Consider the following 11994-nt stretch of genomic DNA (forward strand, 5'->3'; position numbering starts at 1 on the left):
TCGTATTCAACAATTCCCATTTTAAAAAAGTGACCTTAGTTCTTTAAAAAAAACTGCGAGTACAACTGTCCATTTATCATCGCAAGAAACAAAAATGTAACAGAAATGTATACTTTATAACTATAGTAAAATACAGAAAATTATATTGGTTCATAAGTTTGCATGCTTCTTGATATATTCAATAAAATTAACTTTCTGATGAGAGAACATTTGTTCGGACAACTGTTTGAAACTGTACAAGCCTTCTAACATAAAGATGAAAATGTGTATTCTGTGCATTTCACTCATCTCCAGTATTGTGGATGTAAGATGATGAAAATATTAAAAAGGAAAAGAACACCCACCTTGGCAGCATTTGTTTGTGAGCTCTCTCTGCTCTTCCTTTCTGAGGACTTCTGTGTCTCAGTATGTGTCAGTATCTACTGTACTCGCTGTATATTGCAGCCCCTCGCTGCCTCTGCCAAGTGAATTGAAATTCAAATAAGTTTTATTTGCATAAATACTCTATGTGAAAAAGGTAGTGTGACATCCAGAAAATGGCCATTTTGCAGTATAGAAGAGCTAAGTGCATGCTCTGCGTTTAAATGTACACAAAAAACACGTCCACACAACAGTTTCTCTAAAATCCAGCATTTATAATTCTTCGTCATTGCCACTGCATTATACCATTGGATAATTTATGCATTCATAGAGTAAGTAAGTCAAATAAACGCATTTTAAACACATCCCCTGTGTGCAGCTTGTTCAGCAGTGTATCAGTGCAGCTGTAATAGGAATTATTGGTCCATTACGATGAAAAGCAGACAGAGTTCACATTATGTGGATCCAAATCACACAGCTTTATTAAGGCTTTGTGAATATTGGTGTCAGAATGGTTGTGTTGTTTTAATCAAATCTGCAGCTGCAATTTAAAGAAACTATTTGTCATGATGCAAATATGTTTTTGTTAATTAACAAAATCTATTGATCTGTACAATTTGATCCAATCCAAATCTGTTGACTAAAGAGAGTTTTTCAGATGTTATCACACACGTATCACTGTTGTCAACCACTGCCAAATCTTTACAGTGTAATTAGAACCAGAATTCCATCAATTTACAGATTGTAAATGATGCACCTTGATGGTGTTGAGCTGACATAATAAGTGTTTCATCTACTCTCAAAACCTTGCACATGCATTAAAGGAATAAAATAAAATTGCTGTTTTCTTTCTAAATGACACAAATCTATTTTAAAAAGAGTCAAAGTTCCCACTTTGTAATATCACAAAAAAACCCAAAAAACTAAATAGCACTGCTTTACAACAACTTCAATAAAGGTTCTCTGTGACAGAAAGGATTTTTGGGCCCACGTGCATCATGCGATCAGCATTTGTTTGGCCACAACCCCAACATGGCATCACAATGCTGGTCCTGGTTCCTGGGCAACTGTAGCAAAAGTTATATGTTGTTGTTCGTCTGAGGTTTCATTAAAACCCACTGTGATCGGATTATTTTAATTACCTTGTTTAGCCAAAAAACATAAGTACTAACTTTTTTGCACAGTACTGTTCTTTATTTTCCTTTAATGTTTTTACAAGCTGCAAATGCTCCTGATCTCTGTAGAAACAGCAGAGGTGACACCAGAGTGCTGGGGATCCTCATCCAGAGTTCATATATAGCCACCACACATCCAACATTCTCTACATTCATCATATACAGTACTGCCAAAGGGACGTTCCAAGCACACCTCAACAGCAGCACTCCCAGTATGGCCACGATGGTGTAGAAAGCTTTTAGCTTTGACTGATTAACCCTCATCCGGTCCCTGTTTTGTCTTCCTGGGCCTGGACGAATCAGAACACAGAGAACAGAAAGGCTGCAGAAGGTGATAATCATTAAGGAGGGAAATAAAATGCAAATCCTCACTATTTCAGAGGTGTTTTTTATAGTAACCACAGTTGTAGCTGCAATGCAAAGCAGCCAAACACAGCCAGTGATGATGTTTCTGATCCTGACCCCTCTCTCTTTTCTCAGACTCAGGTAGGTGATGGGATGAACAACAGCCAAGTAATGTTCCATACAGGTCAGAGGCTGGAAGAATGTCTCACCAAACCAGGTAAAGCAGAGGAAATAGGTGCCTGTCTGAGTTATTTGAAAATGGTAATTGTAGATACCACAACAACAGATAATGCACCCAGAGAAATAAACGATCTCCATGGTGACTAAATGGTAGGTGAAGCTGTCAGAGTGAGCCGTCGTTGACGCTGTGGAGGAAGAGCGCGGTTGCTGCCGACGTCGGAGACCGTGGTAGAAGACGAGGATGCAGAGAGGAAGAAGGAGGAGGAGGCTGGTGATGGTGTAAGCAGTAAAGGCTGAGGAGTTTGGCTGGTCCATGAAGCAGTGTAACTGAAACATGAGGGTGGAGTTGGTGGAGGAGAGAGGGAAAGAATCTGTGGAGGATGAAGAGGAGTTCACTGAAATCTCTGGAAGACATAAAAATTCAGTTACAGGTCTATACGTTGAAGCCTCTGCTCCTTTTTTAACTTCATCCAATTTTTTTCCCTAATTAAATGTATTTTAATTTTTCCTAATCAGGAAGTCTGCGTTTTGTATTGTACATCCTGTGACACAAATTTGTGGTTTGGACCATACAAATATCGAACGGGTGGGTTGAAACAAAAGGTACTATCTTGTAAGTTGTGTATCTGATCCAGATGTAAATACCTGGAAATAAAAATGTGGATTTCTTGTTTCATATTCCTAAATTGGACCAAAGAAGTTTTAAATGAATACGAATACTGCAACAAAGGTAACAAATGGTAAATAACTTGTTTGCAAAATGTACATACAAACGTATATAGGAAAATCTGTGAACAAAAATAAAAAAGTCACTTACTTACACATACTAATAAATAGATGCAATACTGCACTAATAAATAAAGAAATGTATGTCCTTCCTTCAGAGTTACATAACACAAATGCAAGTGTGATGAGTAAAGGGTTTGAATGTCAAATACACAAGTGTCCACAACAGTAAGATAAAACTTGCATAATAAAACTCTGTGGACTCTGTACTCTGGATGTAAGATGATGAAGATATTACAAAGCAAAAAGACCAACTTTAGCAATATTTGTTTCCAAAACCTGCTCTCTCTTCCCTTTGCCTCAGTGAGGACTCCTGTATCACAGTATGTGCCCCACATATACAGGATTGTTAAATTGGAATTCAAATAAGTTTTATTTGCATAAAAAAAAACAACAACATCCCAACGATAGTCTGACATTTTCAATATTTCTATCCATCCATTATCTGTAACTACTTACCCTCTTTAGGATCGCGGTGGGGCTGGAGCCTGTGCCCTCTTTCGTAGGGCGAGAGGCAGGGACAGGTCTCCAGTTTACTTCAGTACCAACAAAGAGAGACACAAACAGACAGACAACCATTCACACTCACATTCCCACCTTCAGGCAATTTAGAGTCACCAATTACCTAACATGCAGGTATTTGGGGGGAAACTGGAGAAAACCCACGCAAGCAAAGGGAGGACATGCAAACTCCACACAGAAAGCCCACAGGGGGCAGGTGGGTTTGAACTAGATACTTTCAAACTGCGAGGCAGCAGAACCAACCATTGTCCTGTATTTTATATATTTATAATTAAAGACATATGTAAATTTAGCAATTTGTAATAGAGTTTAATAAATATTTGGGATTTAAATTCACATGGAAAAACATACAGAACAGACTGCACATCATACAGACTCTCTGCAATAACATTAGTTACTCTAAAAATCTGCATTTATATATTTTTTTTATACCAAACAATATACCATCTCATCATTTGTGCATCACAGACTACAACAGGTGTCCAGTAAACTAAGTCAAAGACATTTTAAACAGATCCTAAGTTGTAAATCAGTTTATTCAGCAATTTATCAATTCTAATTTGTTTTTTGTTTGTTTATTTTTCTTTTGTCCAGTGTAATGAAAAGTTGACAGAATTCAAATGATAACTCAACAAAGTCTGATACTTATACAAATCACACAGAGCTATTAATCTGTAAATTGTGAACCGTCATATGAGCTTGACAGTGTTGTTTTAATCACACCTGCAGCTGTAGCTTACTGTAACGATTTCTTAGTATGCGACAATTATTTTGTTAGGTGTGATTATAGAAATGAATGAAATTTTGGATAAACTGTCACAATGTCGCACAGTTATAACAAGTTGTTGCATAACTGAATTATTTTGTATTGTCTTCATTACTTATATGTCATGTTTCAAATCTGTCTGATTTCTCACCTTTTTCCCAATTTAAACCTATTTTAGTACATTTTATATATAAAATTTCACTCTGTAATTTCAATTTTTACACTTTGACACAATCCTAACCTGCTGTGTAGAGAGAGCAAGATTTCAGACCTTAGCACACAATGATCACGTTTGCCCATCAAAGCTGTCTGAATTCCAACAATTTACAGAGAGACTGTTCCCATGCTGGAAATTGATGGTGTGGAAATGACATCTGCTCCACAAGTACACATGAACGGGATAAAATAAAATAATCCTGCTCCTCTTACACTTTCCAAATGATACTTCACCAAATTTTCGTAACAAGAAGAGTCATTGTTCCCAGTTTGCAAGTCTCTGGAAAAAATATCAGTTTCTATAGCCCCTCATTTTTCAGTAATTCTCTGTGGCAAAAACTTTTTTTTGGGCACATGGGCATCATTGTTTGACCACTAACCTACCATTCCTCCACAGCCCAGTGCTAAAGCTTGAGGAACAAATGACTGGAGGGAAGTGAACCACAGTGCAATGGCAACTCCTTCACAATCAGAAACCACTGAAGTGTTGGAGCATTTCACTCCTAACTTGTCCAAAACAGTTATGAACTGTTAACCTTTGCGATGCTGATCTTGCTTATAATTATGATGTTTACCATTACCAAACTAACTGTGAGAACACTGGGAAGTTTGATATTTTCTGAAGAGAATAAAGTTCTACAACTCCCATCTTTGTGTGCGTGTCTATGTGCACCGCTTTGTCAAGTCGCTAACGCTCAACATCAGTGATGTACTATAGGAAGTGAAAAAGAATGGTAGGCAGATGGACGGGGTGTTGGATGGGAACAACAAGATCCAGCAAGACACAGGAAACTGGGGTTCAACTTCAGTGCGAGATGTAAGATGTTAAGACGTCTCTTAACATAACTTTAACCTGAAGTTGTTTTCCCTAATGCTAACGCAGTGTTTGTGTGTATCTAAAGTTGTTCTTCCAGCATCCAGTAGTCACACCAAAGGGTACCTGTAACGGCAATATGATTTGTCCACGGATGCACAAAAGGGGCACAATTTGACCAACATGTGCTCCTGTCTAAATTACGGCAACCACTTACAACACTGCAAGAATTTACTTAATTGCAGAAGAATAAACGAACCTTTTGACATTACAGCCAATATGTAGGCACAATATAAACTGATACAAATCATTTAATCTGGTAATGATACTACAAACAGTTTTAATGTTAAATTACTAAGATAGGAATGTGATTATGTGTCTGTCTACATGTTTTGGAGGTGTACTGTCCCCATGTGGCATAAAAAACTATCCCGGTAGCATGTATATAATTCGTCATCACGCAATTTAGTGGTATGACTTTTTCAGCTCTGAATCGTTTTGCTTAATTACATCTGAAGCGATACACTTAATTCTCATTTGATGTTTTTGCAACCTGCTAACACCCCTGATCTCTGTAGAAACAGCAGAGGTAACACCAGAGTGCTGGGGATTCTCATCCAGAGTTCACACAAGGACACCACACATCCTGCATTCATTACATTCACCACATACAACATGGTCAAAAGGACGTTCCAAGGACACCTCAACAGCAGCACTCCCAGTATGGCCACGATGGTGTAGAAAGCTTTTAGCTTTGACTGATTAACCGTCATCCGGTCCCTGTCCTGTCTCCCTGGGGCTGGACGAATCAAAACACAGAGAATAGAAAGGCTGCAGAACGAGATGATGATTAAGGAGGAAATCAAGACGCACAACCTTACCACTGAGGAAATGTTTTCCTTAGTAACCAGAGCTGTCCCTGCAAAGCAAAACAGCCAACCACCGCCGGTGATGATGTTTCTGATCCTGATCCATTTCTCTTTTCTCAAACTCAGGTAGGTGATGGGATGAACAACAGCCAAGTAATGTTCCATACAGGTCAGGGGCTGAAAGAATGTCTCACCAAACCAGGTAAAGCTGAGGAAATTGATGCCCACCATAATTATTTGAAAGTGATTAATGTAAGACCCACAACAACAGATAATGCACCCAAAGAAAAAAACGATCTCCATGGTGACTAAATGGTAGGTGAAGCTGTCAGAGTGAGCCGTCGTTGATGAGGCTGAGGAGGAGTGTGGCTGCTGCCATCGTTTGAGACCGTGGCACAGGACGAGGATGCAGAGAGGGAGGAGGAGGACGATGTTGGTGATGGTGTAAGCAGCAAAGGCTGAGAAGATTGGCTGCTCCATGAGGCAGTGTGAATAAAAAGCCAGGGATGAGTTAGGGGAGGAGAGAGGAAGGGAATCAGTGAAGGACGTAGAAGAGTTCTCTGGCATCTCTGGAAGAGAAAATGAATCAGTTATTTGGCCTCACATAAGTTTTTCAACGTAGACAGAATTTTTCCATGACATTGAGGGACTCAAAAACAAAAGACTTAAAAAAAACATTCTGTGCCACTTTGTATAAACATCTCTGACTTTAGCCGATGCACGATTAAAGTTGTTTTCCATTAAATGACTGTAAAATGTGAAATTGGTCGCTTGAAGTGACAAACCCACAAAGAAATATAACCTGAATCTACATTCCCCCCTCGGCTTTACAAAACTCACTGCTTTGGTCCTACATGTCACGACTCCACTGTTATCCTTCACTCTTCAAGTCTCATGTCTGACAGCAGCTCAGAGATTACAATGAGGAGTTTAGTAACTAAAGAGTGTTTTTTTTTTAGGAATATATGCTATAACACTTACTAAATGAGAAAATAACCTACACAAACGCGTTTGTATGGGAAAAGATAAAAAAATAAAAATAAATAGTCAAATTTTCTTGTTTTACAAACAGTCTGTCCTTCCCAGTTACAGAACACACATGCAGGCAGTGGTTCCGTGGTGACTAAACTGTTCAAATATCAAATATTACAAGTGTCCAGACAGTAAGATAAAAATTGTATTCTCAGAATTTCCGTCATTCAAAGTGTTGTTGATGTAAGATGAAGAAGATATTAAAACGCATAAAGAACACCAACCTCAGCACTATTTGTTTATGAGCTTTGTCTTCCTCACTGAGGACTCCCGTGTCTCCGTATGTGTTCCACATGTACTGCACTCACTGTAAAATGCAGCCCCTCGCTCCCTCTGCCAAGTTAAAGTGGAATTCAAATAAGTTTTATTTGCATAAGTAAACTATGTGACAAAGATAGTCTGACATTATAAATAATTAAAGAAAATATGAAAATTTGGCAAAATGTAATATAGCTCAATGCATGTTCTGCATTTAACTTACACGGAAAATCACAAGTACAGAGTATCAGAAACAGAAGACGTATCAGATTTTTTGGCCAAGTCTGCTAATATAATTCCATTCAATTCAACTTTTTTTATTTATTTAATTTTTATAGCGCCAATTTACAACAAAGTCATCTCAAGGCACTTTACATAATAAAGTCAGGACTAAACAAGTATGTAGAGGAAACCCAACAAATCCCCCTTGAGCAAACCCTAAGCAACAGTGGAGAGGAAAATAATATCTTTGGCGTGTAGGCAAACTGCAGGGGATCTAGCAGGGGCTGTTTGAAGTTTTTCAGTGTTTAACGCGTATGTGCAGTCTTGGTGGCACACACGTGTCCTCATATGACATATGACGTCACAGGTTTTCAGCTGCAGTCTCTAACACACTGCAGTCCGTGCAATCAAAGCAGTCTCACCTCTGCTGCTTTGCCTCTCTGGTCCATCTATTCACAGTTTTAACGAGATTTGCTGCTCTAGGAACAGAGTGATATGCGTCTTTCAGTTCAAATGTAATTCATTTTATTGGTCCATTATGATGGAAAGTTGACAGATTTCAAATCATAGTTCGACAAAGGCTAATATGTATACAAATCTCATAGAGCTATTAACCAATGCTTTATGAACATTTTTGTAAGCACAATTGTGTTGTTTTAATCAGATCCGCAGTCTAGAAAAATATATTATGATGCAGATCTTTTTCTTAAAATTAATTATAGGAAAGAAATGAATTGATCTGGCCTTAGTCCGTCCATCCATTATCTGTAACTGTTTATTCTGTTTGAGGTCGCAGGTGGGTTGTGGGGACAACATGCATAGTGAGGCTGCAGCCTTTTTGTAGTTTTACAGCAGCTGGGATCCTTTATGTTGCATTACTACTTCTCACTGGCATAACTCATCTGTATTATCATCTCTGGATGGAAGCTAGAACCATTCATCCACCCTGACTGTGTGATATTTCAGCAGCAGACGGGGTTAACTGTGTTTCTTTTGCAAGTGTTTTTGGCAACAGCATATTTTACAAAATTTGTAATAATATAATTGCTTAATGTTTTCAATCAATTAATGTTAATGTTCAGAATCAATTGGTATTATTACTAGTATTGTTAAAACAATATATTTGTATTCGTATTTATGTATAAAATGTAACTAACCCCTTGACAATTTGATCCACCTCAATCAGTCAGCGGGCAGGTATTTAAAGGAACGTTTTGGTTAGTTTTGTGGTTTTGCCACCTGCCATTAAAACCTGAATAATAATAATAAATAGTTCCAGTAATAGTTTGTAAAATGGCACACAATTCCCATTCTGAGCATCAGCACTTGCTGATCAAAAACAGCCTTGGTTTAACATGAAGCAGTCAGCATCTACTGGCTTTTGGTGGTACTACTCAATGACTTTATGTATCTGAGGAGAGCTGTTGAAATGGAGACGACTAGTTACAGAGAAACAGTCCTGGAAATGAACCTTGATGCAATGTGAGGCCTGATTTATGCTCATCTTGTCACCTTGACGTGTCCTTTATTTTTCCAATAGTTGAATGGCAAAAAGGTCGAAAAGTAGCAGCACCTATTGTTATTTAAATGAAACAAGGAATATTTGCAGTACAGTTATGAATTTTATAAACAATACATTTGGAAGAAAAACTAATATATTGTATTTTTACAAATATTTGAGGAGTTAATGTGTAAGTGGATTCATTAACTGAATGAATCCTAATGATTTAGATGTTCGTTGAGTTTTTATCTGTAGGGTGAAAAGTTCAGCTTGTCCGGTAGCTGCTTTTAACCCGATACCTTTATCAACCTCAGCAGTACTTATTATTGTTATTTAAAACCTGGACTCAACATTTTCCTGCTGATACCTAAAGTATAAAGTATCACTGCGTAAATACGATACCTATAATGACTCTGAGACATGCAAAAGAAGTCCATCCTTATATATGCAAATGCTATTAGAAAACCACACAAAGTAGTTGGAGTCGATACCACATCGCTGCAGTCCAGTTTGGAGACGCAGCAGATAGATGTTAATTAATTTCCAGGCTGAAATTTACCAAGTAAGTATCCTGAATTTATGGTGCATGTCACAGTCCTGTTCCCGTGTTTTGTTGTCCAGCTTTATTTCCTGTTTTTGGCTTTTATTTTGTTACTTCCTGTGCCTCTTCCTGTTAGTCTGTTTGGTTTCTTCACCTTCCTCGTTTTCCCTGATTTGTTTCACCCGTTCCCCTGTCCTTTTGCACCCTCCCTGTTTCGGACTCTGTCTGGTTTTGGGTCTGTGGTTTGGTTACTCCTTTGTTACGTTTTTGCCTCAGTCAGTTCCTATTTTAGTTTTGTTTGCCCCTGTTAATTTATCCCTTAACCTGTGTGTTAATATTATGTTTTTGTGTGGTATCTGGTTGTACCTTACATTGGATCTGTCTAGTCAGTGTCCGGTCTGTCCTGTATGTGTGCACCCTGTTGGTTGAGTAGCTGTCCTTTCTGTCCTTTTCCCTGGACATGTATAGTCTGCTTTCATTGCTCCCCTGGCACAGTCCCCAGTCTAAGTACCTCCTCTTGCCATCTCCTTACTTGGGTCCTTGCAAATTACTTATACAGACTGTAACATTGTACTTCTTTGTGGTTCCAGTGAATCTGTACATTATGTTTCATTATATATTTATATGTAGAGAGGAACATTGTGCAACAAGTTAAGAGAATTACTTGAAATGTATTTTTACAATACATATTTTCGAACTCAGATATTTTTTCTAATATGTTAAGCAGCTTTTACAAAGTAGCTACCCCAATTTAAACCATGCATTCAAAAAATTAATTGAAGCATGTGTCTGATTTGCTAAATGTTTGTAACGCGCTCACTGCTGTTTTCTTGTGTCCAGCACTTTCCGGATGTACATACAATGTTCAGACTGTGTCTGGTGTTGCCTTCTTGTTTTCAACAGCTGTCATAACCACCAAGGCTTTGAGAAGTTGGCCACCAGTTGGGAGTCACTGGTAAATTTGAAACACTGGTTTTCAACCATTCAGGGTGGTGAGCTGGGTCTGAGGGTCTGTCACTCATCCACTGTTTGCTGGTGAAGTGAGATGGAAATGTCCTGAGAACAAACATACACACTTGCAGCTGGATTTAGCCTTCGTGGTGAAGTGCGTCAATTTTTTACACTTACAGTTTTTAATTATTAAATTTTTAACACTGAATATGTTTTATGTCTTCACACAGGTTTTGTCATTTTATTTCTTCCCCGTCTTCTCTATTTTCTTTTGTTCTGTGTAAACAAGTACAGTATGTCTGTCAACTCCTCCATCTCTTCCAATGGTTCCCATCTTCACTCTAACTTCTCCACTAATTCCTCTCTCAAACCAAACACACCTGTCTGCTTTAACTACAAATCTACTTTTTACATCTTCACCTCCTTCTCTGTCACCAACATCATCCTCCTCCTCCCTCTTTTATTCCTCGTCCTCTGCCTGGGTCTTCAGCGATGGCGGAAACAACTCTCAGCTTCAATGGTGACAACGAGCCACTCTGACATTTTCACCTACCACATGGTTGCCATAGAGATGATCAGCATCTTTGGGTGTGGTTTATATTGCTGTGGTGTCTGGATCAATGTGCCAGTGTTGATAATGCTGGGTTTAAACTTTTTCCACGTCACCTCAAATGGAGAAATTTTCCTTCACATCCTCACGTCTGTGGACCGCTACATGGCCGTTGTTCATCCAATCACCTACATGCGTCTGAGAAACAGGAATGGGGTTATATTAAGGAATGTCACCCTTGGGTGTGTTTGGCTGCTTTTTGGGGGGTTGTTTGTTCAGCAAAGTCTGGCATCCAACTTCAATACAATCCAGTCTTTTATCTTCTTGGCTCTTTCCATAGTTGTCGTCTCTTTCTGCAGCTTTTCTGTCCTCCACGCTCTAATTCGTCCAGGGCCAGGGGAACAGAGCAGGGCCAGGGAACAAGGTGACAAATCAAAGATGAGGGCATTTCACACCATCATGGCCATTATGGGAGTTCTGCTGTTGAGGCTTGGTGGACATCTGTTTGTTACAGTGATTTACTCCTCTGCACTAAGGGAGGATGTCAGGTGTGGGATTCTGGTGTCAGGAATCTGGTTTTGTCTGCCCAGCAGTCTGGTGTTGCCTCTCCTCTTTCTACACAGAGCGCGAAAACTACTGTGGTGTAAGAAAAACAATAGTAATAGTAACACAAATGGTTAATTTTTAGTAAAGTAAAAACATCGCTAATGGCTTCACTGTGTGAAAAATGTCCTCATAACCAAATATGGCAGAAGCTCAGAATCACTATTATACGACTGGTAGATGTTGCACACACAGGTAACTGGCTTACATTGTTGGTTGCCTAAAGTTATGCTGTTTGTTTTCTTGTCATCCAAAATCATAGAAGTGTGTGTGTGTGTGTGTGTGTGTGTGTGTGTGTGTGTG

At 38.7% G+C, this 11994-nt stretch overlaps 1 long non-coding RNA gene across 1 annotated transcript; it reads right to left on the reverse strand.

Moving 5' to 3' along the window:
* Positions 1–598: 598 nt before the first annotated feature.
* LOC137137448 (uncharacterized) lies at positions 599–6513 on the reverse strand. Its single transcript, XR_010915726.1, has 3 exons — positions 6046–6513; positions 3306–5963; positions 599–2431 (listed from the first exon to the last, which is right to left on the reverse strand). It is a non-coding gene; the product is annotated as an uncharacterized lncRNA (long non-coding RNA).
* Between the last annotated feature and the right edge of the window lie 5481 nt (positions 6514–11994).

The sequence above is a fragment of the Channa argus genome, chromosome 12 (assembly GCF_033026475.1).
Source record: "Channa argus isolate prfri chromosome 12, Channa argus male v1.0, whole genome shotgun sequence".
NCBI classification, from domain to species: Eukaryota; Metazoa; Chordata; class Actinopteri; order Anabantiformes; family Channidae; genus Channa; species Channa argus.